A 19442-nucleotide genomic window follows, 5' to 3' on the forward strand; every position below is an offset into this window, starting at 1 on the left:
TCTGCTGACTCCTAGCCGGAAGACTTGAGTCTCTCAGCTGCCTCCAGCCACCGATCAGGTAGGGGACTGACTGACCTAGACTCCTATCTCCATGCTCCAGGGGAAGCACCTGGATGCATTGCACAAGTTTGCCTCTCACCCCTAAACTGTTGCCTCTACCCAACCTTACCTTGTGCTCCCTGAGGCCATCAGTCCATCCCTGATACACTCAGTTCTTCTCAGTAGTCTCCACCCCTCAGCTCTTTCCAGAGGCCCCTTCTGCGACAGGTTCATTCCCCAATGAGGCCACTCTTACTCTCCCTGGAGCTCCTTTCTGCCTCCTGGAGAGCTCCTCTGAGCTCCAAGGCATCTCTACTCTTCATCATAGCTGTCCTCCATGGGCACTTACTCTAGCCCTGGCCCCAATCTGCTCAGTTCCTTCCACTGTTCTGAAGAACTTCCACACCTGTCTAACACCCAGCCCCTCAGCTCCCTGACATCCTTCTCTCTGGTGACCTGCACTCCCACTCCATGTCATCCACCCACTCTTATGGGCTCATCCCAATCCTTGTCATCACCCCGACTGGCTTTGCCTCTACATTTTATAATTCAAACAACCCAACCTCCATGCCTCTAAGTCTCTTGGTTATTCCATGTCTAGTGCCAAGGCCTATCACTACAGCCTTCTCTGCCAAGATCTCCATCTCCCCCACTGCATGGTCCTCCTCTCTCACCAACCTGGCAAAATGTCACTGTCCAACTTCAGATCTGTACCCAGTGCTGCTGAGGAACACTGGAGAAATCCCACAACATGGAAGGCAGTAATCCCTAGGAACTCTTAGTTTCCATCAGTAGCTGGACCCTAAGTGCTTCCTGAAACCCTTCCATATTCCCCTGGGCCCATTCTCCAGAGGAGATGTGGCAAATGTTCACTAGTGGTATGGAGTGTCCCTACAGAAGTCACGTGTTGAAGCCTAATCTACAGTGTGGTGGTGTTTGGAGGTGGGACCTTTAGGAGGTGATTGGATCATGAGAAGGGAGACCCCAGGGATGGGATTAGTGCCCTTATTAAAGAGACTTAGCAAGCTCCTCCACCCTCTTCCTCCATGTAAGGACACAGCAAAAAGAAGGGTGTCTGTGAACCAGGAAAGAGACTCTCACTAGACATCAAACCTGTCAGTGCCTTGATCTTGGACTTCCCAGCTGTGAGAAATAAATTTCTGTTGTTTATAGGCCACCCAGTCTCCATCTTATCATCTGACCACACCCTTCTTTTGGGTTCTCTGACCCACATACTTGGTTTTTGTGTCTCTTTGGCTGTTCTTTTCCTATCTCCCTTAAAATCCCTCTTGTTCACTAAATGTTGATCTCCCCTGGGGTTCAAAAATGAGCTTCTCCCCCTTTTTACTCTACATACATTCCCTGAGCATTCTCACTGCTCTCTTTGATGAATATTTCTGTCTCCAGCCCAGATCTCCTTCCAGAATCTCAGACCCATGTCCACAACTGCACACTCGATATCACTCTGGCATGTCTTTTGGCACTTTAAACCCCCAAATCCAAACCTGCTTCTTTACCAGTGTCCTAATCTCAGTAAATGGCACCACAATTCCCTCTATCCCCTATCCAGGGAGTCATTCTTATTTCTTCTCTCTTCCATCATCCCATCAATCACAGAATCCTACTGATTTGTCTCATAAATGTCTCTGAAATAAATTCCTTTCTTTCTATCCTATGGCCATGATCCACTATTATTTTTCCCATGGTCTTAAGCAGCACTTCCTAAACTGGTTATTTTGCATCTTCTCTTGCTGCCCATCAATCTTCCAGAGAATGCAATATGCAAATTTGATAATGTTGCTCCTTATTAAAAAAAAAAAAAATCGTTCAGCCCTCCCAAATTCCTCAACATGACGTATTAGGCCATCACGATCTGTGCCATACTGTGCTCTCCCGCTTCTCTTTCTTCTCCAGCCTCATCCCTGCCTTGTCCCAATACTCTGTGCCCTCAATTCCCCTGGACCTGTACATGTGCTCTTCTCTTGAACTGTCCCACTCATGCCTACCCAGCCCCTAGCAGTTCTCCAGAACAACTGACTCATCCTTCACACCTCACTTAGAAACCAGTTCCTGCAGGAACTTTCCTCCCCCACCTCTCCTCGCCCCCTGGGCTATACACCCAGTAACATAGACTCTTCTGTCATATTACTTACCACACAGTCTCTTTGCCCATTTATTGATCCAACTTCTCTGTTAGACTGCACGTTCTTGAAGGAAAGCTCTGTAGTAGGTCACGTTGCGCAGGAAGCAGACTCTGAGGTGAAAAGGCGCATGCAGGTGGTTTGTTGGGGGGCGCGCTCAAGAACAGAACCTGTAAGGGAGCGAGGGCAGAAGAGGAATTGGGCCACAGCACACATGCAACTGAGGCCTCAGCCAGCCCAACGGGGAGCTCAGGAGCTGGGACGGCCCTTCAAGGTCATCCCAGCTTGCAGCAAGGGGCCCGAGCCTTTGATAGCACTCCAACCAACTATGGATGCTGGCTGCTTGCAAGGGGGGGAAGGGATGGGGAAAGCTGAGCAAGGCAGCTCCATGGAGTGTACGCACCCAAGAGCAATTCCCCAGGTCCCGAAGAGGGGCTCAGCAGTAAGCCCTCAGCAGCCTACACCCCAGCCACCCTCCCCTACAGACCCGAAGGGAGGATCTGGCTGGCACACCACAGCACCCATGTCCACACTGGGTGGTGTCTCAGGACCTGACACACCACAGGCACGTATTCTAGCTTTTGCTTCCATTTTTCATTTTTTGAAGACAAACATTTTTTCTCAAGTTCCTCTTTTATTATTTAATAACCTGTACATTTGTGAAGGAGACATTCAGAGGAAGCATACAGATTTTGCCAGTAGGGAAAAAAATGGAAAAAAGCAATAGAGATACATTTTCACAAAATCTACCCTTCGCTCTTCTTCTTCTTCTTTTTTTTTTTTTTGGAGTCATATTGTGGAGAAATAGCTCTTGAATGTCCCTAATAATTCTTCTTTAGTAGTTTAAGATGGATCTTGGAAACAGGCCTTGAAAATACTGCCAAAAAAAAAAAAAAAAAACGAGGTAGATAACAATAGACCAGGTACTATTTTTAAACTTTGTTAAAAGGTTACACAGATATATGATTTTGAGTTCTGTGGAAGGTGTCTTTGGTGTCACCCAACCCTTTTCTTGGAGCCTGAAGTGGGGGGAAGAAGGTGTGGGGGGATGGCCACAGCCGCTCAGTGAATACCAAAGCTCAGCCAGCTCCCATCCCTGGAGCTTTGGCAACATTAACACTACCCAGGAGCCTTTAAGAAATGCCAATGCCCAGACCTCACCCAAACTAATGAAATCTCTAATGAACCTCTTAGAAGCTCCCCAGGTGACTCTGCCCAATGGTGAGGCTGAGACCCCACAACCTTTGGGAAGAAAGAAATTATATTTATTTGTATTCCTTGGTTACATGATGGACTTTTAACATATATTAATTTATTTTCTGTAGGGTCTGTGTGGTAAAAGGAAAAAGCAATTAGGTAGCAAGAAATGTAAGATGTCACTCCGTTCAAAGCCAAGAGTGGCTTTCACACATCAGAGGCAGACTTTTGTCCAGGACACCGTCTCTATTTGAGTCTCTCTTCTGTAGCCTCTCCCACACTTAAACCTGTCACAGACTTCACCTTAACCCACAGCGCACAGTAGTACATAGCGCTGATTGGAAAATCATTTGGAACTTCAACCTGGAATTCACCTCCTAGACTCCTGTTCTCCCCCTGGCTCAGACCCAGCTTTGCTACAGCTTGGAAGACTGGAGCAGGAATCTCCTCTCTCCCCCATTCCCTGGACCAGCCAGAAACAGAAAGAACTGAAAAGCTGATGGAAGTAGGGAAGGAGAAATGAACCAAGGTGCGAGTGTGAGGAGCCAGTGAAGAGAGTCAAGAAACATTTTGGAGAACAGCCCCTTGTGCCAGATCTCGGTTTTCCTGGAGCTACCCAAGCCCAAGACATATTTCTGGAGTTAGCCGAGGAAGAGGCCCATGGGATATGAAATATCTTGAAAACAAAAGAAATCCAGGGGGAGGCACCCTATGTAGTTATGTGCGGGCATTACTCAACACAGTAATGAAGTATTTGTTCTTTATGCGCAGAGACCAAACTACTGGTAAAACATCAAGGAAAATCTTCAGAAAAGTAAAAGCCTCTCAATAATAAATAGCAACAGCTACTCTAAAACTCGCCTTTACCAGGGCCTGGGCACAGTTCTGTGTCTTTCATACACATTATTTAATCCTCACAACAACTTACATGGTGCATACTTTTATTCTCTCCATCTTACTAGGGGGAAAACAGAGAGAGGCTGAGTAACTTGCCCAAGGTCAGACAGCTAGTTAGAGGTGGGACTGGGATATGAACCCGGATGGGGGGCCATTCTGCCCAATCCTTAACTCTGTACTCTCTTGTGAGGAGGAACATTCATGAAAGACAGGCACCGTGAGTTGTGGTTTCCCTTAAGAGCTAAAAATTGCTTCCTTGAAAATGAAGGTTATCCACACCCATCCAACGATTATGGGCTTTCACAAGAGAGTATGTTCAGGGCGACTGAGTGTGATATATCACAGGGATTAACTTGAGTTCTCTTTAATTTATGTATTGAAAAGTAAGTTGTTTGCAGACTTTGGGACTCAATTTTTAGTAAGACACGACTTGCCCTACTGCTGACAGCCCATTGCAACCCCCCAGGGGGGTTGCAACACCACCATTTTGGGAAGCACCAGGCTGGCGAATAGACTTAAATGGAAAGATATTTATGTGACTGGGTTGGAAAAGGTAGCTGGAAGATGCGTAAAACTAGACATCAGCAGTTTGTGTCAGACCTCCCAGCTCTGTGCCTTTCTGAAAAAGTGGGCAAGGAAAGTAGCTGGCCGAAGAGCAAACACCCCAGGGTTGCAGTTGAGCTGCAGAGATAAGCTTCAGGGCATCCTACTGCCTGCCAAGACTACAGGACAGAAGTCCCAGAATCCACAGCATTTATTGCATAAGATTAAATCACTGCTGGCTAAGAGTTTTCCCCTTTGAAACAGCAAACAGCAGGTTCTGGGGGAAGAATGAGCCACTTCTCCTGGATATCCACATGCCCGGACATCTTGGTCCCTTGATGTTTCAGGTCAGCGAGGTGACTTTGGTCAAGTCACTTAATATTACTATGAGAAGATGAAATATACGCTTCCCTAAATCCCTTCTTGCTCAAAACCCTGTGTTGCTTTTATTAAAATGAGACTGGTGCAAAATTTTGATTCCCTTTGAGAAGGGCTAGCTTGAATGCTAGATTTTCACTGTGTGTCTTCCTCCCACCTTTAGTCTTCTCCCCTTAATCCTCAGTATTGTTTTCTTTTCCATTTCCAATGAATAGATTTTGTAAAGCCCTAGTGTGTCTTTGGCCCACAGACTTCTAAAGCATACATTGCTTGTATTCTACCCATATTAGCATTATTTAGCTGATAAGCCTAAAAACTATCTATATATCCAAATGCTACGTCCTCAGACTTCCCTTGATCACTGTGCACTTTTTCTTTATGCCATTAATTACAAACAAAGAATCCCACCTAAAATGCATTTTGTGACATTTAATTAAAGAGAAGAAGTTATACGGAGAAGTTTTTCACACACTAGCACATACCTTTCGGTTACATTTCAAATGATCCAGGTGAATGTAAAAGAGACCGTCCCACTTCATGTGCTAATTATCACAAGATTCTCAAAGGCTGTACCCATGACCCGAGCTCTAGGTGGTTTTGTTATCGAACCCTCTTAGCTGGTCCTGAGGGACACCCCCTGGGTCCTTGGACTCAGCCTGCCTGCGTCAAAAGAAAACATCTTACTTGTCTTACTGCTACGTGTAAGATAAAAGTAACAATCATATTTCATGATAAATAGGTAAATGTGATGGTAAAATTTTTCCTCATATATCCAGCACGCTCTGAGTACTTACTGTGGGTTGGGTAGTGTGCTGGATATGGACGGAACAAATAAATAAAACATAGTCCTGCCCTTTCGTCTAGGAAAGCAGAAAAATGTGTGAGTAAATAAGTCGCAGCTACCCCCGGAGTGTCTCCCTGAGCACCAGCACCCCCGGGGCCTTGCTCCACCTTTCCCCACCGACACCCAGGAGCTTGCAGCCGTGCTCTGTGGCTTGACCCCTCGCCCCAGGTGAATGGACGTTGACCCACACAGGGCCAAGCACAGCATCTCTCCCAAGAATTCCGTCTAATTTAGTTTGGCCAAGTCGGCTGAACGGAGGACTCAAAATAGAAAATGACAGAGCAGCTACCTTCTGCTTGTCATGTCAGCTGAGAAGTAGAAAAAAATCAATCTGCAGGAAGAGTGGAATGCAAGAGACAGCGTGAGAACAGGGGTGGGAGGGAGGGAGGGAGAGAGAGAGAGAATGGATGAGGGAATGGATCCGGAAGAATCATGCTTCCTACCAGTAGGCTCGCTGACCCTGCCTGAGGTCCGGCCATGTTCCAACACTCCGGGGCTTGAGGCACCCTGCAGTTCTTTTTTCTGTTAAGCCTACTCACATTTTTTAAAAAAATGCTTACAACCAAGAGTTCTAACTCATAAATGAGTGAATTGTTATTAATATGACAACTGAAATGGGTGAAGGTGAGGTGGGAAAGCGGAACAGACTCCATTTTAGGATGGCTCCGTCTCTGCTGTTTTTCTGCCAGGCCCCATTTACTCATGTTCTATATTTTGCCTCTGAATAAGCCAAAGAAGCTATGTTCCCACTTCAAGGGGGAAGCAAGAAAGTGAATCATTCTCCAACTTTCGTCCTAGGCCCCAGACACCTGATAACATCAGAAAAGAGCTGGATCCCAAACATGACCCAGCACATTCGCTTCAAACGAACCTCGGCTGATGCTTCATCAAGACTCCTACCTTCAGTGACTTAAGGAATAACACCTATTGTTCACTTGATGTTTGCCTTTGACCGGACACTACCCTGGATGCCCGGAGGAACACGTACCCTAGACCCCTTTCCAGTATAAATCCCTAACCCCAAGCAAGAGTGAGACTCATTCTCCTTTCTTTTCTGAGTCTGCCAGACACTCCATCTGCTATTCTGTCACTCATGCTATTCCATAAACCCTGCTTTCACTCTCTCCAGCTTGCATTTGATTTCTCTACTGCATGAAGCCAAGAACCGTCTTGGCTGGTCCTGAGGGACACCCCCTGGGCCTCGGACTCAGCCTGCCTGCATCAAAGGAAAACTTTTTACTTGTCTTATTGCTACATGTAGAATAAAAATAACAATCATATTTCATGATAAATAGGCCAATGACAGTTCATTTTTGTTTTTAAATTCTTTCCTTTATAAACATTCATACTCAGCAGCAACATTTGCAAGACATTGAGCTTGACAATGGGGTTAATTAACAAGATGCATAGCAATGTTGGGCAACCTTATTTTGATCAAGGGCAAACTCAGGAAGAAACGCAAATGCTTACAGGCTGTATTTCTCTTTCATTCAAAATGGCTTTGTTGTTGATCCTATGGGAGAAATTATATTCTTTTGGCTTAGGTGATCTGTTTACTGAAGAGTACAATGTCAGTGAGAAAACTATGTTTGCTTTTCAGCCTTTGAAATATTATAATATGGTCCAGTCTGAAAATTAGTAACACCAGACAGCTTTTTCTAATTGTTCATCTTTTATATCTGGACATGCCTTAACTTTTGCCACATGAGTTCATCTGCATTAGCCCCCTTTATCCTCCCATCCACCCCCCCCAAAAGATCTATTCCAGGAAGTATTAGTATCCTAGTTAACATGGAGAAAGTGAGGCTCTGTGGAGCTTTCAAAACATCTCTGTAAGTTCTTTGACGTTCTTCCCATCAAGGAGGATCTACATCTCCGCCCCTGGAACATGAGCAGGACTTTCAAAGGCCTCCAGGAAAACAATGTGGTGAACAGGTCACTGTGTGGCCTGTGAGGCTGGGTAACCGCCTTCCACTTGCCTCTCCCCTGGGACTAGCGCCCTTGCATAAGAAGCACGCTTCATGTAAGTGCAGTTGCCCCAAAGCCACCCTGCTGGAGGGTCCACATGGAGGGACCACACTGTGCTAGGGAGGGGTGTCCGACAAGCCCGAGATGTTCCAGCCCCAGCTCTTGAGGGCTCCCCAGGCCAGACAGCAGACATGCGGATGGAAAGGTTTTCGCGAGAACTGTAGCCCAGCCACCGTGTAATGATAATTGCAGAAGAACCCAAACCTGCCTAGCGGGGCCCTGTCAACACCCAAACGGTGCAAGATAATAAATGCTTATTTTCATTTTATGTTACTGAGTTTGGAGTGGTTTGTTGTGCAGCAGGCTCCGGGAGAAGTCACTTTCCCAGATCGCTCAGGAACCTCCCAGAGGACCTGGGGCTAGAATCAGTGCATTCCAGTCAATGTGGTCGTAACCAGACAGCTGTGGGCCCTGAGGGCCAGAGAAGACTAAGGTAGCGCCCCAGCCCTCCACAGTCTGGGCCTCCTCCTTCTACCTCACCCTCACAGCAGCCTTTGCCTGCTTGGGATGAGCCCCACCGCTGCTGGTTTCTAGAAGGAAATGGCTCCAGGGCACGATGGCTATTCCTCTGCACGATGCTGCGTGCAGGTGGCTTCTGGCACGGAGAGGTGCCAAGCCTGCAGGCAGCCTTGGTTTACCCCCCCCGTCCTTCTCCGACCGGTTGGCTGGCTGTGCTTGCATTTGAAGACAGGCTGTGTGGCAAAAGTAGGTGGGTCCCATACAGCCTGCCTGCAGTGTTGCTTGGCTCTGATGAATTAGGCCCCGTCCCTGGTCTCACATTTGGCTGGATCTACAGGAAAAATATGTGTGTTCTGGGCCCCAGCTGATCTTTTAATCTAGCTTCTCTGTTCTAAAATAAACATTCTCTGTTAAAATTGTAAATGTTCATCTGCTTCTTCCAAAGAGATTGGCAAAAAGGCATAAGATACATAAAAATCATTTTCACTTGTAATATACTCAGGGCTGCTGGGTGGCCTGCACTCAGGTGGTGTCCCAGGGATGTCCTGCAGGGGGCGCCACTTACACACACACACACACACACACACACACAGAGGCGGGAATGGCGCCGCCTGGGGTACAGCCTTGTTCTGGTACTGTGTGCTAGGCAAAAATCAGTTATCTTTTTCATTTCTGGGGCATATGTATTTTCATTTGACATCTATATGTTTCGCGAACTGAATCAACAAATATTTACCAAGTGTTGACTTTGTTAAATAGGTTTGTTTTTTTAAGATGAGAACCAGCTTATTTTTGCCTGTCATAATATCAAAGTCTGATTAAAAGATTCATTGCCAAATTTATATTTCTGCTTTCTAGGTTTCCTTTAATCAAGGCATTTACGTATAGTGAGGAAGAGGAGGGGGAGAAGAAGGCAGAGTTTCAGGGCTGTGATAAGGAGTAAATAACATGGTTAGAACATTAAGCATAGTCCCGGCCCAAGATAGTGGCTCAGTGAATGATAACTACTGATCATTACTGTTCCTGCCTTATCTTTCCAAGTTTTCCTCCAACATGCAGTTAAAAAAGAGGTCAAACTAGCAGGACAATTTAAATTTCACCGACCGGGGCGCCTGGGTGGCTCAGCTGGTTAAGCGACTGCCTTCGGCTCAGGTCATGATCCTGGAGTCCCTGGATTGTGTCCCACATCGGGCTCCCTGCTCGGCGGGGAGTCTGCTTCTCCCTCTGACCCTCCCCCCTTTCATGTACTCGCTCTCTCTCTCTTTCTCTCTCTCTCCCTCTCAAATAAATAAAGCTTTGGGCGCCTGGGTGGCTCAGTTGGTTAAGCGACTGCCTTCAGCTCAGGTCATGGTCCTGGAGTCCCGGGATCGAGTCCCGCATCGGGCTCCCTGCTCGGCAGGGAGTCTGCTTCTCCCTCTGACCCTCCTCCCTCTCATGCCCTCTGTATCTCATTCTCTCTGTCTCAAATAAATAAATAAAATCTTTAAAATAAATAAATAAATAAATACATACATACATACATACATACATACATACATAAATTTCACCAACCGGTTGCTTGGCCGCCATCTGCAGGACCTTCACACCTTCTCCACCTGCGAGCTCCAGCCCCCGGTATTTCTGGGACTCTCCAGAAGATGCGTCACAGGCGTGCGAGAACCAGGCTGCTGCTGCCTGCGCCCTGCGGGCCTGCATATGCCCTGCCCGTCCCCAGAAGGCCCTGTCTGCGGGGCTCTCACAGCTGGGCGAGTTCCTCCTGATGGGAGGTACAGCCTCTCTGCCCCCCCCCACCCCCGCACAGATGTGTAGAGAACAGAGCCACGTGGGGGCCTGTGAGGTGTGGGGAGGAAGGACCAGCTCTGCGTTACTGACTGTTGGAGGAATGCCAACCACAGGGGCTTGTGACCCCCTGAGTTAGAATTTACAGCCAAAACTACTCTTGAAAAAAACATACAGTGTCTTTCCTCTTCAGAGGAAACAGACAAGCACCTGCTTCCCAGACGCTGGGCTGGGCCGGGGCTGTGTAACTGCCTCCACACCGAACCCGGAATCCCCACCTCCTTCGGCAGTGAAGGCTTTGTTTCCAGGCTCTGCTCGTTGCCCCCTCACCCCTTCTCTTGAGCGGTCTTCTCCCCTGGGGGTCTTCGCGGCTCTCTACAGGGAGTCAGCCCCATAGTGGGCCCCACCTGTTCCTCCTCCCGGAGGCTCTTCCATGAGGGCAAACAGGCTGCGGCAGGGCCGCCTGCCAGTCCACTGGCCTCCCCCGCCCACTTCGAGGCTGTTCTACGGAGCACCTCTCCTAGACCTCATCCTCCTCAAGGGACCGGCCACAGTGGCAGCCACAGGTTCTGCTGGCTTCTGCTGGGACTTGGTTCTTTCTGCCATGAAGTGACAGCTCCCACATGGCCTTAGGGAGCTTGGCCTCTGAGGGGGGTGGGGGGAGACCAGTGTGTTGTGAGCACCTTCTAAATGCCACGCATTGTGGTAGCCACCTTCTCTCCTAACTGTGCTAGGATTCCCCTTTGAGAGAAAGGGGGGAAAGATGCTGACTTTGTCCTGGCTGCCAGCTCAGCTCTGGCCAAATCAGGTCAGGCTTCTCACAGACTCTCTGTCTTTATGTCCCCTGAGGGAATCTCTGCTTATAAACAGTCATGCCTCATGGTGTCATGAGAGATGATAGAACTCCCTCAAGAGCTAGGCTGAACATGACTCGGGATAACAAAATTCTGGCCACCATGCTTTTCCTCCTACATGGCCTTTAAACTGGCCCCAGACCCTGGCTCTACCCATTCGTCAGTCTGGCACCATTCTGAGTCTGCAGCTAACTACCCACAGCCCCTCCTTGGGTGTGTCTCTTCGTCCTGAGGTCCGAAGTCCTGATAATCTCCTCCAACGAACTTCCGGTTTCTCCACGGGGGGGGGGGGGCCCAGGCCCCCCGAGGACAAGGGTCTCCTGGTGTTCCTCTTCCTAGTGGTATCTACTCTTTGATCGCTGATAACCGCTATGATGATCATGCACACAGGCTCGCTCTCTCTCACTCGCTCGCTCTCTTTCTCTCCCTTTTCTGGTTTCTCTTTCATTGATTTTTGCTCTTATCTTTATTATTTCCTTCCTTCTACTTATTTTGGGTTTAGTTGATTCTTTCCTAGTCTCTTAATGTGTAAGCTTAGATTATTGGTTTGAGACTTTCTTTTTAATATGAGCATTTTGTCCTATATTTTTTTCTCTAAGTCCTTCCAACAGTGGTGAATAAGCTGTGTTTTCATTGTTATTCATTTAAAAATACTTTATTTACCTTGAGACTTCTTTTCCACTAAATAACAGTGGGCTATTTAGCATTGCCTTGCTTAATTTCCCAGTGTTTTGGTATGTCCTAGATGTCTTTCTGTTTTTATTTCTTTTTTCTCTAATTCTGTTATGGTTATACATATTATTGTCAGCATACTTGGTATGCTTTAAAAAAAAATTCTAAGGTTTATTTAATGTCTCAGAACATGGCCTATGTAGGCACTTTAAAAGAATGTGCATTTTACTGTTTTGGAGTAGATTGGCATCTGTTGATAGATTTCCCCTTGAGAATTGGCCACATTTTCCTGGTTCTTTGTTAACTCACTTTATTTTTTTTATTTTATTTTTTTTAACATTTTATTTATTTATTTTTTAGAGAGCGAGCGAGAGAGAAATAGCATGAGAGGAGAGAGGGTCAGAGGGAGAAGCAGGCTCCCCGCTGAGCCGGGAGCCCGATGTGGGACTCGATCCCAGGACCCTGGGATCATGACCTGAGCTGAAGGCAGACGCTTAACCATCTGAGCCACCCAGGCGCCCGTTAACTCACTTTAGATTGTATTCTAAACAATTTGATACGATGTTGTGAAGCTCTGGGTCCTGTTAAAATCCTTTGGAGATTGTTGGATTTTTTTTTTTTTTTTTCCTCCAGAGAGAAATCTAGAGAATGTTGGTTTTGTTTGTTTGCTTGTTTTAGCATCAGCCAATCAGCCTAGTTAGATACAGATCACCAGTCCTGTGAGACTGCGGCTTCACTCTTAGGTCAGGTCTAAGTGGTGGCCACGCTGCTTTGGGTCTGTTTTCATGCATATGCAGCTTCGTCACTAGCCCAGACGTTGTGTTGGTTTGTACACAGAACCAGAGTTTTCCCTTCTCCAGTTCTGACCTCTCCCGGATTTTCCTCACACTCTCAGGAACACTCGCAGCTGGTTCTTCTGGCCAGAAACATGAGTTCCTCGGGGAATTTATTCAGGCCACTCTGTTATCCAATTCCTTGTGGCTGGTGCTGCATTCTGGGCAAAGTGGTGAGAAAAAAAAGAGTGAAAACAATAATGGGGACTTCTTCCGTATTCTTTGGACCACTGGGAACACTTTTGCCAGATTCCTCTGACAAGAGAGCCTAGTCTTTCCTCAGTGCTTTAGGGCTCAGGCCCACAGCCACCGCGGTGAAGTTCCAGACTGGGGCCACTCTTGTGTGAGAGGTAAGAGGGGGGAGAAAAGGAGAAAAGTCGATGTGTGGCACACTCGTCAGCTCACGGGGCCCCCTTTCCTGCTCTGGTCGAGAGAGGAGTTTTCTCTCAGAATTCTGACATCGGTGAGTTGTGCGCCATTCCGTAACTGGGGCCACTATCAAGTCAAAGCATTGAGATGAAAGGAAAAATAACCCCAAATATCCCAATGCTGGCTTTTCTTAAATTTTTGTCTTTCCTCTCCAACCTACCTTCCACTGCCGAATTTTCAGATTCCTTAAGGAGTTGGGGTATTTTGTATTGGTTTTTAGTTACAATTTGTGAGAGAGGTTGAGGGCTCACTCCATCTTGGCCAACAACGCCAGGCTCAGTAGGACCCGACATCCAACAGTTAGTGAATCCTATATACAACTTGCCTCTCCCAGTCCTTCCCTCTTTGGGTAGGCTTTTAGGAATGCTAGTTATATGGGAATTTTAGAGACTTTGAGGGAATCTGATTTGCTTTGTCCATTAGTCCGCATGTGACTCATTTGCATATGGCTGGCTTTCAACCTTTCAGGAATCATAATGATCCAGTGTTCCAATTTTATGTTCCCATTCCGGAAACATACCCTACTGCTACTACAATCATGACCCGTAGTACTTAGTTGGTTTGTATGTCTGTTCCTCGGAGAATTTATTCAGGCCACTCTGTTATCCAATTCCTTATGACTGGTGCTGCATTCTGGGCAAAATGGTGAGGGAAAAAAAGAGTGAAAACAATAACGGGGACTTCTTCCATGCTCCACTGTTGCTTTGTATGTCTGTTTCCTCCTTGAGGTTCCTTGAGGGCAGAGAATTTATATCTGCCTTCTGAGCTCCTTCCAGTCTCTGGCACATAGCAGAAATGTGATTTTAAAAATATTTTTAATTGTCTGACTTTGCCTTAAAATTGACTTCCAGATTCTTGGCATCATGAGTGATGCCAGTGAGTGCTATTTTTCTGGCTTTCTTCAACATGCCTGCTAACAATAACATACCACACATCTCTCAGAACTAGCCCTGTAATGACAGTGTCTCATCCCTGAAGGGTCAGCACTTCACAAACACGAGCATCCTGGAGCTCGCGGGAGTGGTCCCACTGAATCGTCTCTACTTCAGAGACAGGTCAGCTAAAGCACCGGGGAGTCAGATGTCTTTCTCTTCAACCTACAATTATTAATCACCGTGAGGAGATTGAAATGGAGGATCTGAGTCAACCCAGACTCATAATGGCAGTTCTGATTTCAGTTTCCCTCAGCTGCATAGCAGACAGCTCAACAGACCTTTTTACAAGTCACTCATTTTTACTTTTGCGTGAAGACATCATTTAAGAACACACTTTCTGCCTTCCTGTGTCTCTGACTGCATTAGTAACCAAACGCCCGGTGCGCCGCGCTTCCCCCACATCCTTGCGCACCTGGGCGGCTGTAGCGTTGCCATTCTGTGGTGGAACAAAAGCCTTAAAAATGTTTTTTGAGTTAAAAAAAAAAAAAAAAAAAGCATTTACATTCTACTGGCGTGTGAGTGCAGGCAAGGCAATTTCGCGTTATTTCCCAAGGCTTTTCCAGACTCGGGGAACTTTGCATCCGAGAGGTATCAGCAAGATGTCACAGCAGCCATTCACCTGCATGTTCTAAACTGAGCACCTTCCCTGTCTGGCTGAATGCGACATTTATCGCATCTCCGGGAACAGCTCCGCACCCTCAGGAACTACACTGAACCACACACACACACCTCACACTGTCACAAAATCGCTGCAGAGGGGAATTTGATTTCCTGCAGAGAATTTTAAATTCCAGCAAATGGGTGCGGGTAAACCGAAGACGCTTCAAAGGCCTGAACCGTGGACGTGGGCTTCACGCGAGGGGGCAGCCCGAGCCGAGGTAGCGGGGACTCTCCGTGGTCCGGAGAGCAGACACGCGGCGGAAGCAGGATGCTCTCCTTTAACCGCGAGCCCACGGCTCGGTGAACGTCTCTGCAGCTCCCTGCTCATTAGCCAGTCCTTGTTCCTCGCCTGCCTCACCGCCGGGGGGTCCGTGTCCGGGATTGGGGCCTGCGGGATTCGTTTTAACCGTGCGTGGCCAGACACGCGGCCATGGCAATGACTTTCACGCAGAAAGCTCACAGTTCCCCCAGCGGAGGGCGCACCCCGTGCCAGGCTGCAGGGGAAGTAGCGAGGCCAATCAGGAGGCGGAGGGAAGCGGGGGGAATGTGGGCAAGGGGCTTTACTGTGGTTTCAATGGGAAGGAATGGGCAAGCAAATGTAAGTCAATGTAAGTAAATTAGTTTGACTAATTCCAGCCGGAGCGGGGGTAAAGGGGCTGTCCCTAGTTGCCTGGCCCCTGGCTCTGGTGGTTAGGGCAGGTGGGTGACGGGCCGGATCATGGGAGCCTATAAAACAGGCAGTAGGGGCAAGGGCCAAGGATTGGCTAGTGTGTACATGAAAGGCGCCCTTGTAGCTGCCTATTGTCTCCAGGAATTAGCGCACCCCCAGAGGGGCCGTGCCTCCTGGGTCAGCAGGTGCCCAGATGTCAAAGCATCAAAATACAGAAAATAAAAATCGTGGTTAATACCCTGTCTTCACCACTGCTCCTTCTGCCACCAGCCAGGTGAGCGGGACTTACGAAGCACTTCACAGAGTTAAACTGGACTGAATTCTGGTTCTGGACGTGTTGTTAAGAAATCACCCACTTCAGCTTCTGGAGCTACCTTGAAAAAACACTGAATGGAAACTTCCCTACTTTTCAAAATGATGCCTATGCTCGTCTCCGGTCTCTTCGCGACCCATCTTTGCTTGTGTTTTTCAGCCACAAGGATTTTCATTATTTCATCTATGTCCTCAAATTTCTTGTGGTGATAGACCTCTCCAGAACTCCAGGGCTCACATATTTCCCACCCCAATCCAAAAGCTTTGGTCATTTTGTCATTTTTGTGTGTTTTTAGCTGCTTCTCTCTTCTTCCCCCTCCCCCTGCAGGAAAAGCATTGGTGCCAATGAGTCATACACAGAGCACGGGCTTTTTTTAGAGCTGAAAGCCCCTTAGAAATCATCTAAACTGGAGTGAGTTGCCTGCAAGAGAGGTGTTCCGCTGGTCAGGCAGGAGAGAAGCAGCTGCAAACAGAAAATCTAGATAGGTGTCCTCCAAGAGTGGACTCCGTCAGAGCAATACTATAAGATGCTCAACTCTTTTCTCTTTTAATCTCAAGACCCCCATTGATTTCCCTTATTTGTCCAGATCTGGTTCTCCATGGGAACCGTGCATGTGGGATCTGTTTGAATATATAAGTTTATTCTGAAAACATTTACGAAGTGCTTGTGAGAAGCCAGGCATTGAACTTGGTCTCGGGCATGCAAAGAAATTGCTTTCCTATCAAGGCGCTTTTTGTACCCTCAAGGAAAATGAAAGTAAGTAGAGAGTAAAGGCACCAAAATGCTGTAGATTCTGCAATGGGAGTCTTTATCAGCATAGTGGGGACCTAAAACAGGAAGCAGAAATTTCCTTCCTGCCTATTTTTCTGATCTGGAGAACAAAATAGGGGACTTTGTAGAGAGTCTCTGTATACCTTTGCTATATCCTCATATTTATCTTCTAATGTCTGATGTCTCCAGAGACTCAGTTGAGAAACTTGTTATAACACCAGACTTCTTGCCTTTACTATGGTGACTATATTAATTTTCCCGCAAGAGGGAGTGGCGTTGACAAAAAGTCTCTTCATGGAGGATCCCTTTCTACTTTCTACTTCTCTATGGCCCTGCTTCTGGCATACTGTGGACCTACTGAATAGAAGTATGGGCTTTTGTGTATCAGGAGATTTAAAAGTATGAAAGTATTTGACATAGAATATTTTATTTCACAGGAGTGTATGCGAATCCATAATTATAAACCACCTAAGACGAGACAATGGCATTAGCTAAAATATTCTGAAACTGAAATTTAAGTTTGTTTTTTCTTGGGTGGTGGTACTAGTGGGAAAATAATGCCCAGAGAGAATCACCGGTTAGGATAAGTAACAGCCATGGTTAATACAAAGAGCAGAATGTGGAAAATCTGAGGTGGGCTAGACTGACTCTCCAACCCATGTGGATGATCTGAGAGATTGATCTTAAACCCCATGTTTCCCACTGGAAATGTCCATGCCATGGCTCTACCCAGTAAGAGGTTCTGGGAAAGTGTTCCAACATGGCGCAACCCAGACACTTGCTGTCTGTCAACCACCACTTCCTTCCCTTTCCCTCCACATCTTCTCTCTTCACCGTTCCTCTCCTTCTCACCTTGTTTCAGGCAGTGGGACTAGGAGGTAGGAAAAAGAGCAACAGAACCACTTATTAAAGAACCGAGTCAATCGTGGAACACTACATCTAAAACTAATGATGTAATGTATGGGGATTAACATAAGAATAAAAACATAAAATAAAATAAAAAATAAAACCTAAAAAAAAAAAAAAAAGAACCAAGCCACAAACCTTTGCCTCTGTTTACCTTTTTGCTTTCTGATTCTGTTAAGGTAAAATCATCTGCTGTAAAAATAGAAATTTAGAGAAGCATTTACAAAGCCCTTCCAAGAGTAAACAGAAACAGCCACCTTCCCTCAGCTGCTACTCAACTAGGCTGTGACATTAGGTAAAATTTGTGCACAGCACCTCAACTCCCTTGATGGTATTTAGATTTGTTTCCACTTGAGAAGCAGTTATTTCTCTTTTTCAATTTGCTTTGCCTTTACTGGTGAGGAGTTTGTCAGAAGCCAAATTCCAAAGATGGTGATGTTGTGTTTTTTTATATTTGGAGGGAAAGACCACCTGAGTAAAGTCAAAGTTATTTTAAAACTTAAAATACCACTATACCATAGCCATCATTATTTTGCCAGATAAGCTATAATCATATATTTAGGCTGTGTGCATTTTCTATGTCTAGCATAATGACCTCCTAAAATTAAAGATATAAGTTAGCCCTCATCAGAGAAACAATACCATAGTACAGCTTCCCAAGTTGGCATAGTGAAGTGTTGATAGTAGACTCGAGAAGGGACAGACGGTCCCTGAAGAATAAGCAAAGTATTGAATGGAGAATAGAAACCCAATCCACTCAGCAGGTGCTCTGTGCTGATCTGACTTTAGCAAGAACAATGACAAAAAGAACAACAGCAAGCAACCTGCTGGGCACTTACTCTATTTTATATGTTTTAGGTGTATTACCTCACTTTTTACTTCAAAAGATCATTTTGAGGGATACCCCTTCATACCTCCATTGTGCATATGAGAAAAATTTTAAACGTTAAATGAATTGCCCAGCTAGTAAGTGATAGAGCAGGGATTCAAACCCAGTCTTAACCCACATCCTAATAGTTTGTATTTGATCCTTAGAACATCCAACAGGGTGCTGGCTACCTAAGAAATAATTAAAAATATATTGATCCATTTTGGGGTAAGTTAGCCGTGCAGTACAGGCAGAAAGCAGGGGGGAAAATGACCCAAGGGGATCCCCAACCACTCTATCTTTATTTTTTTCCTTTAGCCTAAACATTTTCCACATTATGACTTCATGCAACATATACTGAGCATCTGGTATGTGCCTGGTACTGTGCTGGGAGGAACCCAGAAATAATTAAGACACAAATCCTGCATTTAAGTGGTGTGTAGCCCAATAAGAGGCTTCCGAAGGCAAACAGATCATTTTTAAGCAATACAACATGGCAATTGGAGTGGTGCTAGCAGACCACGGAGGAGCTGGACAGGACCAGCTTCCAAGAGGAGGGGACTTCTGGGCAGAGATGGGAAGATGAGCAGCAAGAGGAAGCGAGAGGACAGGTGACATCTTACTAGATTGAAGGATCGATGTGAGCCCAGATGGGACAAAGAGATGCTGGAGATTTCCAGCAGTTCATTATTGCTGAGTGAAATGTGTGATGTTGGCAGCGCCCGTGATCTCGGACAGGGAGGCAAGGGCCAAAGTGAAGAGAGGTTCCGGAGACACAGGAGAAGGAGGGAGATAGATGGAAGACATAGTACAGACGGGGTAAGGCAAAGAAGAGCCAGGAATGACTGTTCTATTACTGTCTGCCGACATAATCACAACTAAAAGTGCAGTTCATGTCTGTGAGTTCTCTTTGTTTCTCCCGGAATTTCTCCTGTTTTCTGTTAAAACAAATGCAAACTAGCACCTTTACAATTTTTGTAGGTAGTTCATGACAAATGTTATGATCCATCACAGCCAGCAGATGGCACTAAATATACATAAAATGAACATTTCTGCACACTAACTTTAGTGGGTCTTTCATATTTATTAAAAAAATTAATCCAGTTTTTATAAATAGTAAACCATTTTGATAAGTATGGGGAATAAACAAGACTATATTTCAGATTAAGATAGTTTTGCTTTTCACAATATCGTAAAGAGAGTCTCGCAAAGCCCAGCTCTTCATT

This window comes from Mirounga leonina, unplaced genomic scaffold (genome assembly GCF_011800145.1).
Source record: "Mirounga leonina isolate KUSES-001 unplaced genomic scaffold, KU_Mleo_1.0 Mir_174, whole genome shotgun sequence".
In the NCBI taxonomy this organism is placed as follows: domain Eukaryota; kingdom Metazoa; phylum Chordata; class Mammalia; order Carnivora; family Phocidae; genus Mirounga; species Mirounga leonina.